We start from the raw sequence: 22,739 nt of genomic DNA, 5'->3' as shown, positions 1-22,739 counted from the left end.
AATGTAAATAGTCTAGAAGATAACAGGAACGGATCTAGCTGAACACTGTGAGCAGGAAGCACTGCACTAAATGTAAATAGTCTAGAAGATAACAGGAACGGATCTAGCTGAACACTGTGAGCAGGACGCACTGCACTAAATGTAAATAGCAGGAACGGATCTAGCTGAACACTGTGAGCAGGACGCACTGCACTAAATGTAAATAGTCTAGAAGATAACAGGAACGGATCTAGCTGAACACTGTGAGCAGGACGCACTGCACTAAATGTAAATAGCAGGAACGGCTCTAGCTGAACACTGTGCGCAGGACGCACTGCACTAAATGTAAATAGCAGGAACGGATCTAGCTGAACACTGTGAGCAGGACGCACTGCACTAAATGTAAATAGCAGGAACGGATCTAGCTGAACACTGTGAGCAGGACGCACTGCACTAAATGTAAATAGCAGGAACGGATCTAGCTGAACACTGTGAGCAGGACGCACTGCACTAAATGTAAATAGCAGGAACGGATCTAGCTGAACACTGTGAGCAGGACGCACTGCACTAAATGTAAATTGCAGGAACGGATCTAGCTGAACACTGTGAGCAGGACGCACTGCACTAAATGTAAATAGTCTAGAAGATAACAGGAACGGATCTAGCTGAACACTGTGAGCAGGACGCACTGCACTAAATGTAAATAGCAGGAACGGATCTAGCTGAACACTGTGAGCAGGACGCACTGCACTAAATGTAAATAGCAGGAACGGATCTAGCTGAACACTGTGAGCAGGACGCACTGCACTAAATGTAAATAGCAGGAACGGATCTAGCTGAACACTGTGAGCAGGACGCACTGCACTAAATGTAAATTGCAGGAACGGATCTAGCTGAACACTGTGAGCAGGACGCACTGCACTAAATGTAAATAGTCTAGAAGATAACAGGAACGGATCTAGCTGAACACTGTGAGCAGGACGCACTGCACTAAATGTAAATAGCAGGAACGGATCTAGCTGAACACTGTGAGCAGGACGCACTGCATTAAATGTAAATAGTCTAGATAGAAGATAACAGGAACGGATCTAGCTAAACTGAATACAGTGTATATATATATATATGCAACACCTGGGATGCATATATATACACAATACACTGTAAGTGCAGCTAACTGACTGACTGTTCTGCCTAATCTATCTAACTCAAATCAAATGACACTGTCTCTCTCTCTCTCTATCTCTCAGCACACCGGAACACACACTACACAGGGCCGCCGTGCAGGCGGCCTTATATAGTGTGGGGTGTGTACTAAATCCCCTGAGCCATAATTGGCCAAAGCCACCCTGGCTTTGGCCAATTACAGCTCTCTCTACTGACGGCGCTGTGATTGGCCAAGCATGCGGGTCATAGTGCATGCTTGGCCAATCATCAGCCAGCAATGCACTGCGATGCCGCAGTGAATTATGGGCCGTGACGCGCCACACGAATTTAGCGCGAACGGCCCATAACGTTCGCAATTCGGCGAACGATCGAACAGCCGATGTTCGAGTCGAACATGGGTTCGACTCGAACACGAAGCTCATCCCTAGTCACCATGTACTTACTGTATTGTTCTCCCTGCCTATAGCTAAAACTATAGGCTTGAATATTAAATACATTTTTTTGAATGTGGTTCAGCAGTCAAAATGTCATTGGAAACCCCTAAGTTCTGGGATTTCCCTATCAAGGTCATCCTCCAAAAGTCTTCTCCTCGCTGTGTGTGCCGATGTCCTCACACCTGCCTGCTGCCATTCCTGAGCTCTGCACTGGTGGCGCCCCCGATCCCGCAGCTGAATCAACTGTAGAAGACGGTCCTGGCGCTTGGTGGACTTTCTTGGACGCCCTGAAGTCTTCTTCACAAATGCAGTGGAAATGTTTTTTTTAATGGGATCAAGTTCATTTTCATGGCAAAGAGGGACAAATCTGATCACTCTAAATAACATTCTGTAGAATATGCAAATCACCATCATAAAAACAGGCAGCAGACTTTGTGAAAATGAATATTTGTGTCATTCTCAAAACTTTTGGCCACGGCTGTATTGTATATATTTGAAAGCATTTGTACTTCACATTATTTCCTCACACCTGCCTAAAACTTTTGCACAGTATTGTACATGTACGCAGCAAAATGTTGAATTTAGATATTTCTTTTATAATATTGAACACTTCACATATTTGAAATAAACCTTATCAGTAATGCAAATGTAAAGGAATCCTCCAAAATAATGAAATAATATTGGTCCGAAATAACGTAATTCACATTTGTATTTAACCAAATTCTTAAACCTGCTTTGATTCTAATTAAGAAAACGTGGCCTGTCACTACCTTCATGTATCAATGGCATGCTTCCATCCCTGGTTATATTACAGAAAATTGGAGAACGGAGATGGGACTTTAAATGAAGCATGTCATTGTAGGTGATAAATATACATTAAATTATATTCATTTGGATTTAGTTTGAGGTCGTTAACCCATCCGGGTTGTCCATGATTGTTTTAGGCCTACACAAGTAGAATAAATAGAATACAGGCATAATCATAAAAGATGAAATATTTGTATTAATAATCACAATTTTATGCAGACAAATCAAGGGACATTAACTGATACAATTCTTGCAGAAAAATACAAGAGTCAAAAAATATATGACAATCCAAATTTTACATAAATCACATGATAAGAATACAAAATCAGAGAAAAGTTAATTGAGTTCAAGATAATAATAGGCTTAGCTCGGCACCCTTAGTTTATAACCCGACGCGTTTCTTGGTTTCCTGCCAGTCATCAGGGGTGGGATGCACGTATTTTACTAAAAAAATCGCCGTGACCGGGGTGGGTCACCAAGAAATTCCCTTGATTTACAGGGATTTCCTCTCACTTCCTGTTTGGCTATTGGACAGGAAGTGAAGGGAAATCTCAACAATGGGACACAGATGGCAGAAAAAAAAAATCTGACGGGGGTTATAACCCTCCCTTGATCTATCCAAAATGAAAAAAAAAGTTTTGCCTTCAGTTCTACTTTAATGCAATTATGTATTAATTAAAAAGCGTATTTTTTGTCTACATAGAACTGTTGTATATTTCTGAATTGGTCCTGATATCACTTCCTGTAATCACCTACACAGCAGCATGGGGGGAGGGGCAGCACTCTGAGCCAATTAGAGCTTTACAGCTTTGTACACTTCTGTCTGACAGCAACAATAAACTACAATGAAGATAACAACCAACTTCACTTATTTCCTTCATTTTGATCTGTTAAATATACACTTGAAAGAATATTGTTATAGCTATTCAGTCAGTGTACAAATCACCCTGTGAATCCTGCCAGAAATCCAGTGCTGTCCTGTGCACTCTGCAGTCTGATATTAACCACTTCCAGTCTGGGCCAATTCTGACATTCCTCTCCTATATGTAAAAATCAGCATTGTTTTGCTAGAGAACTGCCCAGAGCCCCCAAACATTATAGATTGTTTAAAGCAGAGGCCCTAGAGAATAAAATGGTGGGTGTTGCATATTTTTATATTTGTCTTTTTGAATGCAAATTTTTTTGAGAAAAAAAAAAGCGTAATGAATTTTAATACACACACAATTTTAACACACAATATATTACCCATATGGTGAAATATAAAAGATGATGTTATGCTGAGTAAATAGATACCCAACATGTCACGCTTTAAAACTGCGTACGCTCGTGGAACGGCACCAAAAAACGACAGTACCTAAAAATCTACAGTGTACAGTACTATGAGTGAGTGGTGTCATCCTAGGACAGGAAGTGTGTTACTGGCAGGATCTCTAGGTAAAAACTGAAAAAAAAGACTGAAAAAAGAAAACCAATGCAGTCACCACATCTAAGTATTGGCAAGCTGCAATAGTGTACATTACATTTTCTGACAATTTAGAATAATCATTCAAATTATAATCAATGATAATAATCTTATCCTGACCACTAACACTTAGGGCCGGTTCACACCACATGCAGTCCAGTGCGTTTTTTTCTGCATCAAAAACGTATAGAAAGTAGGTTATATGGTTTTCAATGGCATCGTTCACACCAGTGCTTGCAGTTCCAGTGTGTTCCAGTTCCAGAAAAAAGTAGAACATGCTGCATTTCTCCTGTACTGGACTGTACTGGAGCACTGTAAAACGCATCAAAAATGCACTGGAACACACTTGTCCTTATTTATGGTTAAGAAAAAAGAGGGGGAAAAACGCACTGGAATGCATCAAAAACGCGCATGCAGAAAAGCACCTGGAACGCATCTGGGCCAGTTTACACCATAGAAATGCAGTCCGGATGAGCTCCAGATGCTTTTTTAAATGCACATTTTTGATGCGTTTTTGATGCAGTCCAGTGCATTTCTCCCCCCTTTTTTTTCTTAACCTTAAATAAGAACATGGGTGTTGCAGTGAGTTTTTGATGCTTTTTACAGCGTTCCAGTACAGTCCAGTGCAGAAAAAATGCAGCATGCTACTTTTTTTCTGCAACTGAAACGCACTGGAACTGCAAGCACTGGTGTGAACTATGCCATTGAAAACCATATAGCCTACTGTCTATGTGTTTTTGATGCAGAAAAAAAAACGCAATCGACTGCATGTGGTGTGAACTGGCCCTTAATGAACCCCTGAAAACCCCAAATCTTATTATTGTCATTATAAGGGCCAGTTCACACCATAGAAACGCAGTCCAGATGCTCTCCAGATGCTTTTTTTATGCGTGTTTTTGATGCGTTCCATTGCATTTTTGGTGCGTTTTTGATGCAGTCCAGTGCATCCCCCCCTATTTTTTTCCCTTAACCTTAAATAAGAACATGGGTGTTCCAGTGCATTTTTGGTGCATTTTACAGCGTTCCAGTACATTACAGTGCAAGAAAAATGCAGCATGTTCTACTTTTTTTTCTTGAACTGCAAGCACTGGTGTGAACTATGCCATTGAAAACCATATAACCTACTTTCTATGCATTTTTGATGCAGAAAAAAAACGCACTGGAATGCATGTGGTGTGAACTGGCCCTTAATGAACCCCTGAAAACCCCAAATCTTATTATTGTCACTATAAGAGAATAAATCACACTTTCCTGTGCTGAGATTTCTCAATGCTGTGATTGTTTGTGTTGGGAACCTTTAGATTTATGACATATGGAATATGAATCTTCTGCATTATTCCATTAGTTACAAATAATCAGATTCAGATTTCTGTGATGTCAGCAGGTTTGGGCAGATTTTCTGTTATATTATTATTTCTCACGTCCTCTTTCACCCCCAGATATTGTTATAGAACCTTTTCCTACCCATAACCCGGCATGGAGGGGCTCAGTGAAGGTGGTGGTGAAGGTGTGGAGGTGTCGGATCGGGTCACACAGATCATAAAAGGACAGCTGCCCGGCCTCATAATCCACATAGATCCTGACTCTGTTACTGGAGAGATTGGGAGATATGCTGATCGATTTATCGTCATGTATTAGAGAACACCCACTGCTATACCTCCACAAACACCAGGACTTGTTATTATCTCCAATCCCTGACTGCCCTCCTCCTCCTCTCCTCCCTATACTGGGATAACACATCCCGACTCTGCACACTTCTGCCTCACTGACATCCACTTCCCAGTAATGTCGCCCCGAGGAAAATCTCTGACTGCTTAATACCTGGGCCCAGTACTGAAATCTCTCCGGTGTTTCTGGACGATTCTGCTCTATACCTGACCTGGATACAGTTTTCATGTCATCTGATATCTGTAGATTATTCTGAGCTGTGTTCACATCCAGTAATATGTCTGAAGCTTCCTGTATATAGAAGGATACATTTACCTCTTTTATCATATCAGATAACCCTGTGTGTAATGTGTGTGAGATTCCAGACACATCCAGATCCCCTCCATCATGGAGGAGTCTATCATGTCTCTCTCTGTCCTCATCATCTCCCTCCTCAGTATCACACAAGTCCCCTGTGTCTGATTCCTGTAGGACAGTCAGTGGGTCAGTCATGTTACACAGCTCCTCAATGTCCTCCATCTTCCTGGACAGATCCTCCTTCTTTATTTCCAGCTGATGGATCAGATCAGACCATGAGATCCGCTCTTCCTGGCTGGAGATGTTCCTCAGGACTCTATTCTCCAGGTCCTCCAGATGTCTCCTGAGCTCTATGAACAGGGCAGTGACTCTCTCTGTTAGACCAGCTGATTTTTCTTGTACTTTTCTCCTGCGATCCTGCAGACTCTGGACTCTTTTCTCCGTCTCCTCTCTCTCTGTCATCAGTTTCTGCAGAACATTTCTCAGTTTCTGTATCTTCTTCTCGGAGGCCTCATCCAGAGTCTCCACCTTGTGTCCCCGGTGTTCTCCAGCCAAACTGCAGGACACACAGATACAGGCAGAGTCCTCAGTGCAGTAATATTTAAGAAGTTCTCTATGGATGGAACATTTTCTATTCTCCATGGAAGTGGTGGGATCCGTTAGGACATGTTCTGGTGACTTGCTGTGGACTCTCAGGTGATCATTACATAGAGAAGCTTCGCATAGCAGACATGATTTTACAGCAGGTACACGAGAGTGAATACATTATGTACAGAAGATTCCAGTCTTCCCTTCTTCCAGCTGAGAAGATCGGAAAGTCTCCACTATGTTACGTAGTGTTATGTTCCTCTGCAGTACAGGCCGATCCTGGAACTCTTCTCTGCACTGAGGACAGGAATAACCTCCAGACCCCTCCTGTGTATCCAACACACCATCAATACAGACCCGGCAGAAGTTGTGTCCACATCTCAGGTTTACAGGATCTGTATAAATGTTCAGACAGATGGAACAGTCCAGCTCTTGTCTCACATCAGCAGACGCCATCGCTGACAGCAGAAGAGAGAAATGAAAGTGAAAGTCTCTGAGACTGAAAATCCAAAGTCATCTCACATTTCTCAGCACAGGGTGGGGCTGAGCTGGTCTTGCAGCTTTTATCTTGAGGAAGTTGGAGGACAAATAAAAGTTTATATTGAAGGTATATGTCCCTACATGTTGATACACATTGTACTGATTCTTAGCTTTAAATTGCTTCTGCAGACAAGACACAAAGTTAAGTTATATAATGTAGTGTGAATAGCTATTTGCATGTTTATGCTTTTTGTTTTTTGTGTTTAGGAGAAAATAATTTCCAACGGTAAAAGAAACCTGTCCCGAGACATATACAAGTGGTTAACCACTTGACGACCGCCTCACGCCGATGTACGTCGGCAAAGTGGCACGGACAGGCAAAATCACGTACAGGGTACGTGATTTGCCTTCCGCGGGTGGGGGGTCCGATCGGACCCCCCCCCGGTGCCCGAGGCGGTCGTCGTTTGTCCAGCGGCGATCGGTGATGAGGGGGAGACCATCCGTTCGTGGCCCCCCCCTCGCGATCGCCGCCGGCCAATGAGAATCTTCCTTTGCTGCTGTATGCTAAACAGCAGCAAAGGAAATGATGTCATCTCTCCTCGGCTCGGTAATTTCCGTTCCGGCCCGAGGAGAGAAGACATCAATGTGAGTGCACAAACACACACACACACAGTAGAACATGCCAGGCACACAAAACACCCCGATCCCCCCCCCGATCGCCCCCTGATCCCCCCCCCAATCACCCCCCCTGTCACAAACTGACACCAGCAGTTTATTTTTTTTTTTTTTTCTGATTACTGCATAGTGTCAGTTTGTGACAGTAAGTGTGTTAGGGCAGTTAGTATTACCCCCCTTTAGGTCTAGGGTACCCCCCTAACCCCCCCTAATAAAGTTTTAACCCCTTGATCACCCCCTGTCACCAGTGTCACTAAGCGATCATTTTTCTGATCGCTGTATTAGTGTCGCTGGTGACGCTAGTTAGTGAGGTAAATATTTAGGTTCGCCGTCAGCGTTTTATAGGGACCCCCATATACTACCTAATAAATGTTTTAACCCCTTGATTGCCCCCTAGTTAACCCTTTCACCACTGATCACCGTATAACCGTTACGGTTGACGCTGGTTAGTTTGTTTATTTTTTACAGTGTCAGGGCACCCGCCATTTATTACCGAATAAAGGTTTAGCCCCCTGATCGCCCGGCGGTGATATGCGTCGCCCCAGTGTAAAAAAAAAAAAAAATATGAAATAAAAAAAAATAGTTGTTGTTTTATTGTTCTCTCTCTCTCTATTCTCTCTCTCTATTGTTCTGCTCTTTTTTACTGTATTCTATTCTGCAATGTTTTATTGTTATTGTTATTGTTATTGTTATTATGTTTTATCATGTTTGTTTTTCAGGTGTGTAATTATTTACACTTTACTGTGCTTTATTGTTAACCATTGTTAACCATTTTTTTGTCTTCAGGTACGCCATTCACGACTTTGAGTGGTTATACCAGAATGATGCCTGCAGGTTTAGGTATCATCTTGGTATCATTCTTTTCAGCCAGCGGTCGGCTTTCATGTAAAAGCAATCCTAGTGGCTAATTAGCCTCTAGACTGCTTTTACAAGCCGTGGGAGGGAATGCCCCCCCCCCACCGTCTTCCGTGTTTTTCTCTTGCTCTCCTGTCTCAACAGGGAACCTGAGAATGCAGCCGGTGATTCAGCCAGCTGACCATAGAGCTGATCAGAGACCAGAGTGGCTCCAAACATCTCTATGGCCTAAGAAACCGGAAACTACAAGTATTTCATGACTTAGATTTCGCCGGATGTAAATAGCGCCATTGGGAAATTGGGGAAGCATTTTATCACACCGATCTTGGTGTGGTCAGATGCTTTGAGGGCAGAGGAGAGATCTAGGGTCTAATAGACCACAATTTTTTCAAAAAAGAGTACCTGTCACTACCTATTGCTATCATAGGGGATATTTACATTCCCCGAGATAACAATAAAAATGATTAAAAAAAAAATATGAAAGGAACAGTTTAAAAGTAAGATTAAAAAAGCAAAAAAATAATAAAGAAAAAAAAACAAAAAAAAAAAAACACCCCTGTCGCCCCCTGCTCTCGCGCTAAGGCAAACGCAAGCGGCGGTCTGTCGTCAAACGTAAACAGCAATTGCACCATGCATGTGAGGTATCACCGCGAAGGCCAGATCGAGTGCAGTAATTTTTCCAGTAGACCTCCTCTGTAAATCTAAAGTGGTAACCTGTAAAGGCTTTTGAAGGCTTTTAAACATGTATTTATTTTGTTGCCACTGCACGTTTGTGCGCAATTTTAAAGCATGTCATGTTTGGTATCCATGTACTCGGCCTAAGATCATCTTTTTTATTTCATCAAACATTTGGGCAATATAGTGTGTTTTAGTGCATTAAAATTAAAAAAAGTGTGTTTTTTCCCAAAAAAATGCGTTTGAAAAATCGCTGCGCAATTACTGTGTGAAAAAAAAATGAAACACCCACCATTTTAATCTGTATGGCATTTGCTTTAAAAAAATATATAATGTTTGGGGGTTCAAAGTAATTTTTTTGCAAAAAAAAAAACTTTTTCATGTAAACAATAAGTGTCAGAAAGGGCTTTGTCTTCAAGTGGTTAGAAGAGTTGGTGATGTGTGACATAAGCTTCTAAATGTTGTGCATAAAATGCCAGGACAGTTCAAAACCCCCCCAAATGACCCCATTTTGGAAAGTAGACATCCCAAGCTATTTGCTGAGAGGCATGTCGAGTCCATGGAATATTTTATATTGCGGGAAAGAGACAAATTTTTTTTTTTTTTTTTTTTTGCACAAAGTTGTCACTAAATGATATATTGCTCAAACATGCCATGGAAATATGTGAAATTACACCCCAAAATACATTCTGCTGCTTCTCCTGAGTACGGGGATACCACATGTGTGAGACTTTTTGGGAGCCTAGCCGCGTACGGGACCCCGAAAACCAAGCACCGCCTTCAGGCTTTCTAAGGGCGTGAATTTTTGATTTCACTCTTCACTGCCTATCACAGTTTCGGAGGCCATGGAATGCCCAGGTGGCACAAAACCCCCCCAAATGACCCCATTTTGGAAAGTAGACACCCCAAGCTATTTGCTGAGAGGTATAGTGAGTATTTTGCAGACCTCACTTTTTGTCACAAAGTTTTGAAAATTGAAAAAAGAAAAAAAAAAATGTTTTTTCTTGTCTTTCTTCATTTTCAAAAACAAATGAGAGCTGCAAAATACTCACCATGCCTCTCAGCAAATAGCTTGGGGTGTCTACTTTCCAAAATGGGGTCATTTGGGGGGGTTTTGTGCCACCTGGGCATTCCATGGCCTCCGAAACTGTGATAGGCAGTAAAGAGTGAAATCAAAAATTTTTACCCTTAGAAATCCTGAAGGCAGTGATTGGTTTTCGGGGTCCAGTACGCGGCTAGGCTCCCAAAAAGTCCCACACATGTGGTATCCCCATACTCAGGAGAAGCAGCTAAATGTATTTTGGGGTGCAATTCCACATATGCCCATGGCCTGTGTGAGCAATATATCATTTAGTGACAACTTTATGAAAAAAAAAAAAAAAAAAAAAAAAAAAAAGTGTCACTTTCCCGCAACTTGTGTCAAAATATAAAATATTCCATGGACTCAATATGCCTCTCAGCAAATAGCTTGGGGTGTCTACTTTCCAAAATGGGGTCATTTTGGGGGGTTTTGTGCCATCTTGGCATTCCATGGCCTCCGAAACTGTGATAGGCAGTGAAGAGTGAAAGCAAAAATTTACACCCTTAGAAATCCTGAAGGCGGTGATTGGTTTTCGGGGCCCCGTACGCGGCTAGGCTCCCAAAAAGTCCCACACATGTGGTATCCCCATACTCAGGAGAAGCAGTAGAATGTATTTTGGGGTGCAATTCCACATAGGCCCATGGCCTGTGTGAGCAATATATCATTTAGTGATGACTTTTTGTAAATATTTTTTTTTTTTTTTTTGTCATTTTTCAATCACTTGGGACAAAAAAAATAAATATTCAATGGGTTCAACATGCCTCTCAGCAATTTCCTTGGGGTGTCTACTTTCCAAAATGGGGTCATTTGGGGGGGTTTTGTACTGCCCTGCCATTTTAGCACCTCAAGAAATGACATAGGCAGTCATAAACTAAAAGCTGTGTAAATTCCAGAAAATGTACCCTAGTTTGTAGACGCTATAACTTTTGCGCAAACCAATAAATATACGCTTATTGACATTTTTTTTACCAAAGACATGTGGCCGAATACATTTTGGCCTAAATGTATGACTAAAATTTAGTTTATTGGATTTTTTTTATAACAAAAAGTAGAAAATATCATTTTTTTTCAAAATTTTCGGTCTTTTTCCGTTTATAGCGCAAAAAATAAAAACCGCAGAGGTGATCAAATACCATCAAAAGAAAGCTCTATTTGTGGGAAGAAAAGGATGCAAATTTCGTTTGGGTACAGCATTGAATGACCGCGCAATTAGCAGTTAAAGCGACGCAGTGCCAAATTGGAAAAAGACCTCTGGTCCTTAGGCAGCATAATGGTCCGGGGCTCAAGTGGTTAAAAGTGTTTTTACTATGAATAGTGTAAAAGGAGGAGCTGGAACATACAAAGGTGGGCAGAAAAACGCCAAACTCCAAAGCAGGCGGAACAGAGCCAGGAATTATGGCAGAGACAAAAAATGCTCCTTCACTTTGCTCCTAGCAATTCTTGTATTACATGCACACTCCCAGATCACTTCCAACAACTCTAAGAACAGTTCATTAAAAAAATATATAAAAAAAATCAATGACAGAGAAGGATGTGGATGTCCTTGTCCCTTCTTGATGAGGCACTTAGGGCTAGTTTACACTTGCTTCGAAACAAGGCTTTGGAGAGGCTTGGTTAACCACTTCAATACCGGGCACTTAGACACCTTCCTGCCCAGGCCAATTTTCTGCTTTCAGCACTGTCGCAATTTGAATGGTCATACAACACTATACCCAAACAAATTTTTTATCATTTTGTTTCCACAAATAGAGCTTTCTTTTGATGGTATTTGATCACCTCTGTGGTTTTTATTTTTTGCCAACGAATAAAAAAAGACCGAAAATTTTGAAAAAAAAACAAGTTTTTCTTTGTTTCTGTTAAAATTTTTTGTAAATAAGTATGTTTTCTTCTATGACGGGCACTGATATGGCTGCACTGATGGGCACTGATAAGGCGACACTGATGGACACCGATGAGGTGGCACTGATAGGCAGCACTGATGGTCACCGATGAGATGGCACCAATGAGGTGGCACGGATGAGGTGGCACTGATGATGGGCACTGATAGGCAGCACTGATGGGCACTGATAGGTGGCACTGGTATGCAGCACTGATGGGCACTCATAGGCGGTACTGATGGGTACTTGTAAGTGGCATTGAAGGGTACTTATGGGTGGCACTGATGGGTACTTATGGGTGGCTCTGATAGGTGGTATGGATGGGCACGGATGGGCAATGACAGGTGGCACCGATGGACACTGATGGGTGGCACTGATGACACTGATTGGTGGCACTGATGACACTGATGGGTGGCATTGATGGGCATCACTGATATATAATGGTGCCAGTCAGTGCCCATTTGTGGGCATTGATTGGCACAGATTGGGCATAATTTGCACATGTGGATGGCCATGGGGTACATACCTGGCCATCCACATGTTGCCCCCTTCCCTGGTGGTCCTGGTGGTTTCCCTGGTGGTCTAGTGTGGGCATCTGAGGGGGGCTGCACTGATAAACAATCAGCACAGACCCCTCTGTCAGGAGAGCCGCCGATTGGCTCTCCTCTCCTCGCATCTATCAGATGCGAGTGAGGAAAAGCTGATCAACAGCTTTTCCTATTGACATCGTGATCAGCCATGATTGGACATGGCTGATCACGTGGTGAAGAGCGTCTGCCGGTGGAGCGGTGTGTCAGATTGACACACCGCTCCACCGATTGCCACTATGTGCGCCCCCCGTGGGTGCATGGCGGCTGTTATCCTGCTGGACGTCATATGACGCCCAGTCAGGATAGCTGAACCACCGCCCAGCCATCAATCTGCTATAGGCCGGGCGGGAAGTGGTTAAAGCTCTCTGGACGCCAGTTAAAGCTCCCGTCACTAAATAAATGGTTAGCTTACAGTCCTGTTTACACCTTGCTTTTGCTTGGTGCTTTAATGAGGCTTCGATGGGGCTTCGATAGGGCTTCGGTGAAGCTTCGGTGAGGCTTTGCGGGGCTTCAGTGAGGCTTCAAGCGATCTTTGCCATACACTTCTATGGAAGCTTTGTAGATGCTTTGAAGCACCACTGAAGCTACATGGGGTATAATTTTTGAAGTGAAGCCAAAACAAAGCAAAAGCAAGGTGTAAACAGGACTGTAAGCTAACCATTTTATTTAGTGACAGGAGCTTTGACTAGCGTTAAGAGAGCTTTATCAAAGCCTGTCTGAAGCCTTGTTGAAACTGAAGCAAGTGTAAATGAGCCCTAACTTGAAGTAAACACGTACACTTGACAAACACATGGTAGCTCTGGGTAAGTGACCCACTAGGTAGAGAAGGAAGGATGAGGGTCACAAACCATTACAGATTGCAAAATTCAGCAAAGGCGGCTTTTGTGTATTTCTCCTAACAGATCCAATTCATATCAGATCTCAATTCCAATCTCCAATTCTACATCTAACATCTAAAATTTATTGAGGACTCAAGAGAGCGAGACAAGTCATATTACTTCAATACTGTCCACTCTAGTTTTGAAAGGAGTCTAAGTGGTTGTGAACCCACAAAAAAAACCAAAAAAAAAACCTGCAGGACAAAGACATAATGAGCTAGTATGCATAGCATACTAGCTCATTATGAAATACTCACCTTAGATTAAAGCCCCCGCAGCGGTCCTGGCACACTGCTCTGCCCGGCGACATGTCTCCCAGAGTTATTTCCGGTATTGGTGCTGTGATTGGCTGGAGCCGTGATGACATCACTCCTGCGCGTGGGAGCCACCGGTATTGGCACATCAGCTGAAGCAATGACACGAACGAGCCGTTGCTTCAGTGTGCATGTGCTGATGACATCGGCACATGCTGATACAGGGGATATCTCCTAAACTGTGCAGGTTTAGGGGATATCCGGGGTAGCTACAGATAAGCCTTATTATGGACTTACCTGTAGTAAAAAGTGGTCTGTAAGGGTTTACAATCACTTTAACCAAAAAGATGTCCTGGAACTGGAAAGGCTGCAGAGAAGGAGATCCAAATAAATAAGGAGCTCAACTATGAGAAACTATTGCAAATCAGACCATTGAAGCCAAACTCGATGCAGATATAAAAGATACAAATGAATGCAGCTGTATAATCATACATTTATTTTTTAACTTCAAGCAATGTAAGTAACTGAATATGATTTGGTATCAACTTCTTGCAGTCCCTGTACAGCAGGGCTGGAAAGTAAGAGGAAGAAGCAACATGAGGAGCCACATTTACAGTGAACAGTGTCATTATACGAGGTGTGTCCACAAAGTAATGAGAATTATATTAAAAAATTATTTTATTGAAAAATGTTACACTTGAACATTGTCTCCCTTGAAATATGCACCTTGTGAGTGTACACAACGTTCCCAGGGATTTTTCGATTCTTCATAGCGCCCCTGAAAGTCTTCAAGTGGGATGGCGCTCAGAGCCGGCGTAGTGGCTCTTTGGACGTTATCCACACTACCAAAATGGCGCCTTTCTCGTGTTCAAATCCTGAGTCACGATTTCATGAGCAATTGACTTGGTAATTCCCGTTTCCTCCACAATCATTCCTATAGTGAACCGTCGGTCAAAAACGGAACAGAACGTGGATGCAGTGAGGTCTGTTCTCAACTGTGACCGACAGTCAGGATTGTGACTCAGGTTCTGAACACAAGAACGGACGCCATTTTGGTAGTGTGGATAACGTTCAAAGAGCCACTACGCCGGCTCTGAGCGCCATCCCACTAGAAAACTGTGATCAATTGTAAAATTTTTAAATAATTTTTAAAGCATCATTCTCATTATTTTCTGGACACACCTCATATGTTCCATTATTTTAATATAAACTAACCATTATTTTATACAATGCAGTTTGGACAAAACCTTCATTGTTTAGTTAGTAGCAGTTGGTCACATTGAGCTGGACTTGTTCTGTAATGTCGAAGACATTGTGTAGATTCTCTAAGCCACTTTTTCAGTTTTAATGAGTGTCAGAAAGATACCCCAACATGTACTCAAGTAGCACCAACACCTTAATCCAATCACCTTCAGATGTGTTGAGGCAGATGTTGATTATCCAAGAACAGCATGGGAGGTGTGAAAGGTGTGGAACCCCCCTGTTCTAGTTACATCATCTCATTGAGACATCAAGGATGGGGCTATGTAACTAGAAGAGACTCCTCGCACCATACTATAGCATTTATTTTCACACAGGTAGCATTGGCACCTTCACCCAGGCACCATGGAATGTGAAGATGTTGGTTGTCCAAGAACAGGATGGGAGATGTCAAAGTTGCTGAACCCCCCTCTCCTAGATACATCATCCAAATGTTGGTGTCAGGAAGCCTGCATAGGTGTTATTTCCTCCACCGTGTCCAACAACAACCTAAATGTGACTTCCAATTAACCACTTCAGCCTCAGAAGAATTGGCTGCTCAATGACCAGGCCATTTTTTGCGATATAGCACTGTGTCGCTATAACTGACAATTGTGCGGTCGTGCGACGTTGTACTCAAACAAAATTGACATCCTTTTTTTTTCTACAAATAGAGCTTCCTTTTGGTGCTATTTTATCATCTCTAGTCATTTTTGCTCTATAAACAAAAAAAGAGCGTCAATTTTGAAAAAATACTTTGGACTTTTTGATGTAAAAAAATAGCCCCAATTTTTTTTTTAAAAAAGCTAATTTTTTTCTCAGTTTAGGCTGATATGTAATCTTCTACATACTTTTGGTAATAAAAATTACAAAAAGCGTATATTGATTAGTTTGCGCAAAAGTTATAGTGTCTACAAAATAGGGGATAGATTTATGGCAACCTTTAAATGTCTCCGCGAGTTAATCGCAGATGTAAGCACGTCTGCTTCCAGTAAAGCAGCTGCGATTCCCTCCTCACCATTCCTTACAACACCCAGTTCTGGGGAGCCCCGTACAATCAGGGAGCATAGCCCCGTGTTGGTTAGCCCTGAATCCTCTGATGCAGACTCAGATCAGGAGGAGGATCAGTTTGTAGCTAACAAAGCAGCAAAATACAAGCTGTCTCTTGAGGAAGTAGATGAGCTGTTGAGCGCTATTTATGATACACTGGAAATTGATGAGGAAGAAACTCAATTGACCAGACATGATAAAATGTATGAGGCTCTGGGGAAAAAGAAAGCTAAGGTATTCCCTATACATAAAGTGCTTTCTGACCTTGTCTGCAAGGAGTGGGCCGAGCCAGATAAAAAGGTCTTCTTTCCAAATTCCCTTAAAAGGAGATTCCCCTTTGATGAGAGCCCAGAGGCAGTCTGGAATAAAAATCCTAAACTAGATGCCCCTCTGTCCAAAGTCTCAAAACAGTCTGACCATGCTTTTGAGGATATGGGTCATTTAAAGGACCCAATGGACAGGAAAACAGACATAGTCTTAAAGAGGGCCTGGGATGCTTCTATGGCAGGCTTAAAACCAGCTCTAGCCACTTCTTGTGTTGCCAGGAATCTGGAGTTCTGGTTATCCCAACTAGAAGAACACCTAAAGGCAGGCATGCCTAGGGGGAGCTCTTGAAAACCTTCCCTATGCTTTTTAAGGCGACAAGTTTCATCTCTGACGCTTCCACTGATGTCATAAAATTTACAGCTAAAACCGTGGCGCTTTCTGTTGCAGCCAGGAAGTCAGTATGGATGAAAACTTGGGGGGGACACGGCGTCTAAAACTCACCTGTGCAGTGTCCCCTTTACAGGAGAATTAGTCTTTGGGCCTGAACTAGATACCGCCTTGGAAAGAACGGCCGATAAAAAGAAAACCTTTCCCATCAAAAAGAAAAATTTTCATCCCTCAAAGGAACCCTCCAAGTCAGAGAAGGAGTTCAAACCCAAAAAGCACTGGACAGGACAAAAAGGGAAAGGGAAAGGGGGCATACTTTTTAACCGCCCCAATTCAAACCCTAAACCCCAGTGACATCAGGGTTCCGGTGGGAGGAAGGTTAGTGAATTTCCTCCCACAGTGGGAAAAGATAACCTCAAACGAGTTTGTCTTAAACATTATAAAAAGAGGGTATGCGCTGGAATTTCACAGCGATCCACCCTCAAAGTTTCTTGTGAAAAAGCTTCCAAGACACTCAAAAAAGGCCAAGGCCTTACCTCTGTTAATAGGGGAAATGGTGGATCAAGAGGTATTGACACCAGTCCCCATTCAGGAACAGGGGAACGGTTTTTACTCGCACATTTTTGTGGTAAAAAAGCCGTCTGGAAAGTTCAGACTAATCATGAACCTCCGACCTCTGAACCGCTCCATTCGATACAAAAAATTCCGAATGGAGTCCATTTACTTGATAAGGAATCTTCTCCAAAAAGAGGTGTTCATGGCTACCCTGGATTTAAGGGACGCCTATCTGCATATCCCAATAAGGAAGGAATGCCAGAAATTTCTTCGGATGGCGATCCAGATAGACACCAAAATTTATAATTTCCAGTGCAGAGCACTTCCCTTCGGACTGTCATCCTCCCCGAGAATCTTTACCAAGGTTCTCGGGGAGGCATTAGTTCCATTAAGACTTCAGTCAGTCTCGATCATTCCATATCTAGATGACTTACTCCTCATGGCCCATTCGGAGAAACAACTTCGTCGGGACCTAGAGTTGACACAGCTCAGCCTGAGTCGTTTGGGGTGGATAATCAGTCTGGAAAAGTCCAAGACTACTCCAACACAGAACATTTTGTACTTGGGGTACAAGATCCTGTCAATAGAGCAGAGAATAGTCCTGCCGGAAGGAAAGATATTGAATCTGCGCCAGAGAATGTCTTTTCTTCAAAAGCAGCACCAAGTGTACAGTGAGGGAGGTGATGTCGGTCTTAGGACTTATGACAGCAGCCATTCCAGCTGTACAATGGGCCAGGTTCCACCAAAGAGACCTTCAGAGGTTTCTGTTGGAACAATTAAAAGACAAGGATCTGGAAGAAGAGATTTCAATCCTCACCCGAGTAAAGTGCTCCCTCTGGTGGTGGAAGGAGACAGAGAATTTAAACAAAGGGGTTCTCTGGATCTCTCCTGTCACATCCATACTAACTACGGATGCGAGCAGCTGGGGCTGGGGAGCCCACCTCAACTCAGACTGGGCACAAGGCAGGTGGATGTCAGAGGAGAAGCTTCTCTCATCCAATTGGAAGGAGCTAACAGCTGTCCTCAGGGCTCTGTTATTCTTTCAGAATACAATACAAGGTCATCATCTACAGGTCCGTTCAGACAATATGACGGCTGTAGCTTATATAAACAAAAAAGGAGGCACCAGAAGTCATCGACTAATGCTGGTGGCCAGTCACATTTTTCAATGGGCAGAATCCAATCTAGCATCCATCTCTGCAATTCACCTGAAAGGGGAGCTGAACAACACTGCAGATTTCTTGAGTCGACAACGAGTGTCGAATCAAGAATGGTCTCTACATCGGAAGTGTTCAACTACATAGCAGCTTACTGGGGAAAACCAGTAGTGGACCTGTTTGCAAACAAGGAGAATGCAAAAGTTCCAAATTTTTGCTCGCTACACCCAGGAGATCAGCCCTGGGCAGTAGACGCCTTACAGACCCCATGGACCTTCAATTTAGCGTATGCGTTTCCTCTGCTTCACCTCATCCTGAGGGTTTTAGTGAAGTTTCTAGTGGAGGAAATGTGTTTAATCTTAGTGGCACCATTTTGGCCCAAGAGACCATGGTTCACAACGTTGCTAAGGTTGACAGATCAACCTCCTCTGAGGCTTCCCTGCAGACCAGACCTTCTGTCTCAGGGACCTCTCTTTCATCCACAAGTATCCATGCTGAACCTCTCAGCATGGTTACTGAGGAGGAAATATTGAGGAGCAAGGGCCTGACTGATAGAGTGATTCAGACCCTGCTACGGAGTAGAAAACCTGTCACTCAAGCCATTTACAGGAAGGTATGGAGAAAATATAACAGCTGGTTGAACAGCCGAGGTGAGGTAAACATGGATACAGCAAATATCTTACAGTTTCTCCAGGAGGGGATAGACAAAGGGCTAATTCCTAGTACTATTAAGGTCCAGATAGCGGCCTTAAGTGTGTACTTAGAGAAAAGGTTGCAAGAAGACCCTTTCATTGCTAGGCTCTGTAAAGCAATCTCCAGACGCAAACCAGTTAGTTAACATCGCCCCATCCTGGGATCTATCAGTCGTTCTAAAGGCTTTTTTGGGGTCACCTTTTGAACCTATCTCAGAGGCCTCTCTAAGACTGGTCACTTTCAAGACAGTACTACTTGTGGCAATCACTTCAGCTCGCAGAGTTAGTGAAATCCAAGCTCTCTCTGTCAGAGAGCCCTTCCTCCAAATTCTAGAGGACAGAGTCATCCTAAAGACAGACCCTGGGTTCTTACCAAAGGTGGCATCTAATTTCCATAGGTCACAAGAAATTGTCCTCCCTTCTTTCTGTCAGAAGGCTTCAAACGAGAAAGAAAAGCATTTTCATTTATTAGATGTGAGGAGGTGTATCCTAGAGTATCTTAGGGTAACCAATCCATTCAGAATCTCAGATTCACTTTTTGTTCTTTTTTCCAGACAACGTAAGGGGCAAAAAGCTTCTAAAGTTACCATATCTAGGTGGATTAGGCTAGCTATAGCAGAGGGTTATAAGACAGTAAACAAAGATCCTCCTGGGGGTATTAAAGCCCACTCGACAAGGGCATTATCAGCATCCTGGGCAGAAAGAGCTGGTGCCACCCAGGAGCAAATATGTAAAGCAGCCACGTGGTCAAGCTTTTCCACCTTTACAAGGCATTATCGACTAGGCTTAATGTCCAGTCAGGATCAGGCTTTTGGGAGAAAAGTTCTCCAAGCCGTGGTCCCCCCCTAATCTGGTGAGTACTTGGGGATCCTCTCAAGGGCTGTCCTGGAAGACAACTGGGGAAAACTTGAGTTAGACTTACCGGTAACTCCTTTTCCAGTGGTCTTCAAGGACAGCACGATCCCATCCTTTTTTTTGATTATGTTAATGTACTAAAATTATTACCTGTTATGGTTATGTTTTTGCAGTTCCATCCTTCGGTACTTGGTAAATGACTGGCCAGGGACCTAAGGGACTGACTTTTGAACTGTTTTGGCAATGTGTTTCCTGGGTCAATGGGAGGGACTCTATCTCTCAAGGGCTGTCCTGGAAGACCACTGGAAAAGGAGTTACCGGTAAGTCTAACTCCAGTTTTCACAAATGTCCTTGGACTTGTAACCCTAACAGGAATGGTGTCAGGTTCGTCACATTGGCCATCAATATTCCACGTTCTTGTGTAATGGTGAACTGAGAATACTCACATTAAGAATAAACACATTTGTTACAATCTGATTGTACAATATCCTTTAGATCAACTATCTAGTGTAAGGGCCTTCCTGATTGGATACAATTTTTATAGATCAGGTAGGTTCTTATATAGTTTTAGTAAATCTAAAGTTTATTGGGCAAAGATTGTATGGTCAAATTGTAACTTGTTTGGTGACCCTAAAGCTGACCACGTGTGGCAATCTGATTGTAATATCTCCTTTAGATCTACCTAGGGTTGCCACCTCATCCCTTTAAAACCGAACACATAATTACACAGGTTCTGTGGCTGATTAACGTGGCAATAAAACTCACTTGGTGCCTTATATGCATTACAGTTTTTCTCCATTGTTTTGGCTCATTTCTTGAAACAGAAATGACATTCTCAAAACAACATGGACAAATCTCCAAACCACTTGGCAATTGTTCACAACTGAATTGAATTTCTCATTCATTTCATCAAATTGCAAATGTCTCAGTACATGTCTCAATGTCTCAGTACATCTTTCAATTGATTAAGTACAAGTAGCGTACATTTAGCACAATTTCCAAGTGAATAGATCTTGTTGATCTAAACTGATTGTCAATTCTCAGTCTAATGGTTGTTCTCTCCAAAACGTGTCAGCATCATTTCATTGTTTAAGTCATCACATGCACAATAGTCTGTTCAATTGTCAAAATTATTCAGGAACATAATACCATGAATACCATATATGAATCTCTTGGAACATTTGATAAAATGATTACAGCAATTGACAGACAGGTGCAACTAGAACTTGACTAACGAAGGATGAGTTGTAGTTAGTCTCAGGTGACCAATCAAACAGTATGTTTAGTTACCTGACAGGTGCTGTCCATGATTGTGAATGCTGCCAAACATGTATATATATAGAGCTTGACCATGCATGACCAGTACAATTTCTGAACATGGAGGCACCTGGCCAAGTAGATGAACAAGGGCAACTGCCTGCTCGAGGAAGAGGAAGAAGAAAAGGAGGAGGAGTAAGGGTGCGTGGTGGTGGAATAGAGGGAAGAGGTCGAAGAGCACGGAGACACCATGCTGTCCCTGATGAAATTCGGGCCACAATTGTAGACCATGTCATCAACCATGGCCTCACAATGGCAGAGGCAGGTCGCCGAGTGCAGCCTAATGTGCCTCGCTCTACAGTCTCCTCTATCATCCAAACCTTTCGCTGGGAAAACAGGTATGTAGTCAGTCAATGATGGAATTATATAATGTATAGGACAGGACACTGTGCATAGAGCAACAAATATGTTTTTTTACTCATTTACGTATTCATTTAGTGTGTGTGTGATAGGCCTACAGTATTACAGTATCTTACCTCAGTGGGATGTTACATATGATACTAACAATGACAAGAAAAATATTGTAGAAAATAAACTATGGAATAGTATGGAATAGTTTATTTTCTACAATATTGATGATACAGTTTACAGTAGTATTCCAGTCACTGTGCAGTGATGCATTAGAATTGTGGTAAAGTTACTGTAAGTAAAACAACAATACGATTACATTGGTAACTCATTCTGTATGGAATACATAAGGTGTAAATTACGAATGAAGTGTTGTCCTTTGAATTCTATGTCTAGGATTGGACGACAACCTGACACGGGTGGCCGAAGAAAACTTCTCAATGAACAACAAGAACAAGAGATCTGTAACATGGTGTTTGCAAATAATGCCATCACATTGAGACAGATCCGCACTGCAATCCTACAAGACAAAGCCATATTCCAAAATGTCAACTCTATAAGCATCTCCACAATAGCCCGCATATTGAAGAAGCATCAGATGACAATAAAGCAAATTTACAGGGTACCATTTGAGAGGAACTCTGACAGAGTGAAAGAGCTGCGGTACCAGTATGTACATGTAAGTCAGTCACTGGTTGTAAATCAAGATAACCTTTTTACAATTACCATAAGCAGTGGTTCCCAAAATGTATTGGTTTCAGTACCAACTTTACCTGATTTCCGAATCCAGGTAATCCAGGTATGAAAGTATTTGATTTACGTATCTGATTTATAAACATTTTGCCTAAAAACTGCAGCTTACTGTATGATGCGATTATCATTATAATCCTTATTTTGAAGAATATAACATACAATACAGTAAGAAAAAGGGTCAAAGAGCTGCAATTACAGTAGAGCCACCCATGTAAATCTATCTAATACTGTGGGTTTTACTGTGACATTTCAGTAAGTCTACTGGTTGATAATTTTTCCCCTCCCCTTTCTGTCAAATACCCCCCGTAGTACCTCTTCTTAGGGTACAGTAGGTGACCGCGATATTGTGTCAATC

At 42.4% G+C, this 22,739-nt stretch overlaps 1 pseudogene; it reads right to left on the bottom strand.

Annotated features, from left to right (window-relative positions):
- Nucleotides 1-2,562: 2,562 nt before the first annotated feature.
- LOC141145573 (E3 ubiquitin/ISG15 ligase TRIM25-like) lies at nucleotides 2,563-6,898 on the bottom strand (annotated as a pseudogene).
- Nucleotides 6,899-22,739: the final 15,841 nt, after the last annotated feature.

This window comes from Aquarana catesbeiana, linkage group LG05 (assembly GCF_042186555.1).
Source record: "Aquarana catesbeiana isolate 2022-GZ linkage group LG05, ASM4218655v1, whole genome shotgun sequence".
NCBI lineage: Eukaryota > Metazoa > Chordata > Amphibia > Anura > Ranidae > Aquarana > Aquarana catesbeiana.
Note: the sequence above shows the minus strand (reverse complement) of the source record. Positions and strands in the feature narration are given on the sequence as shown.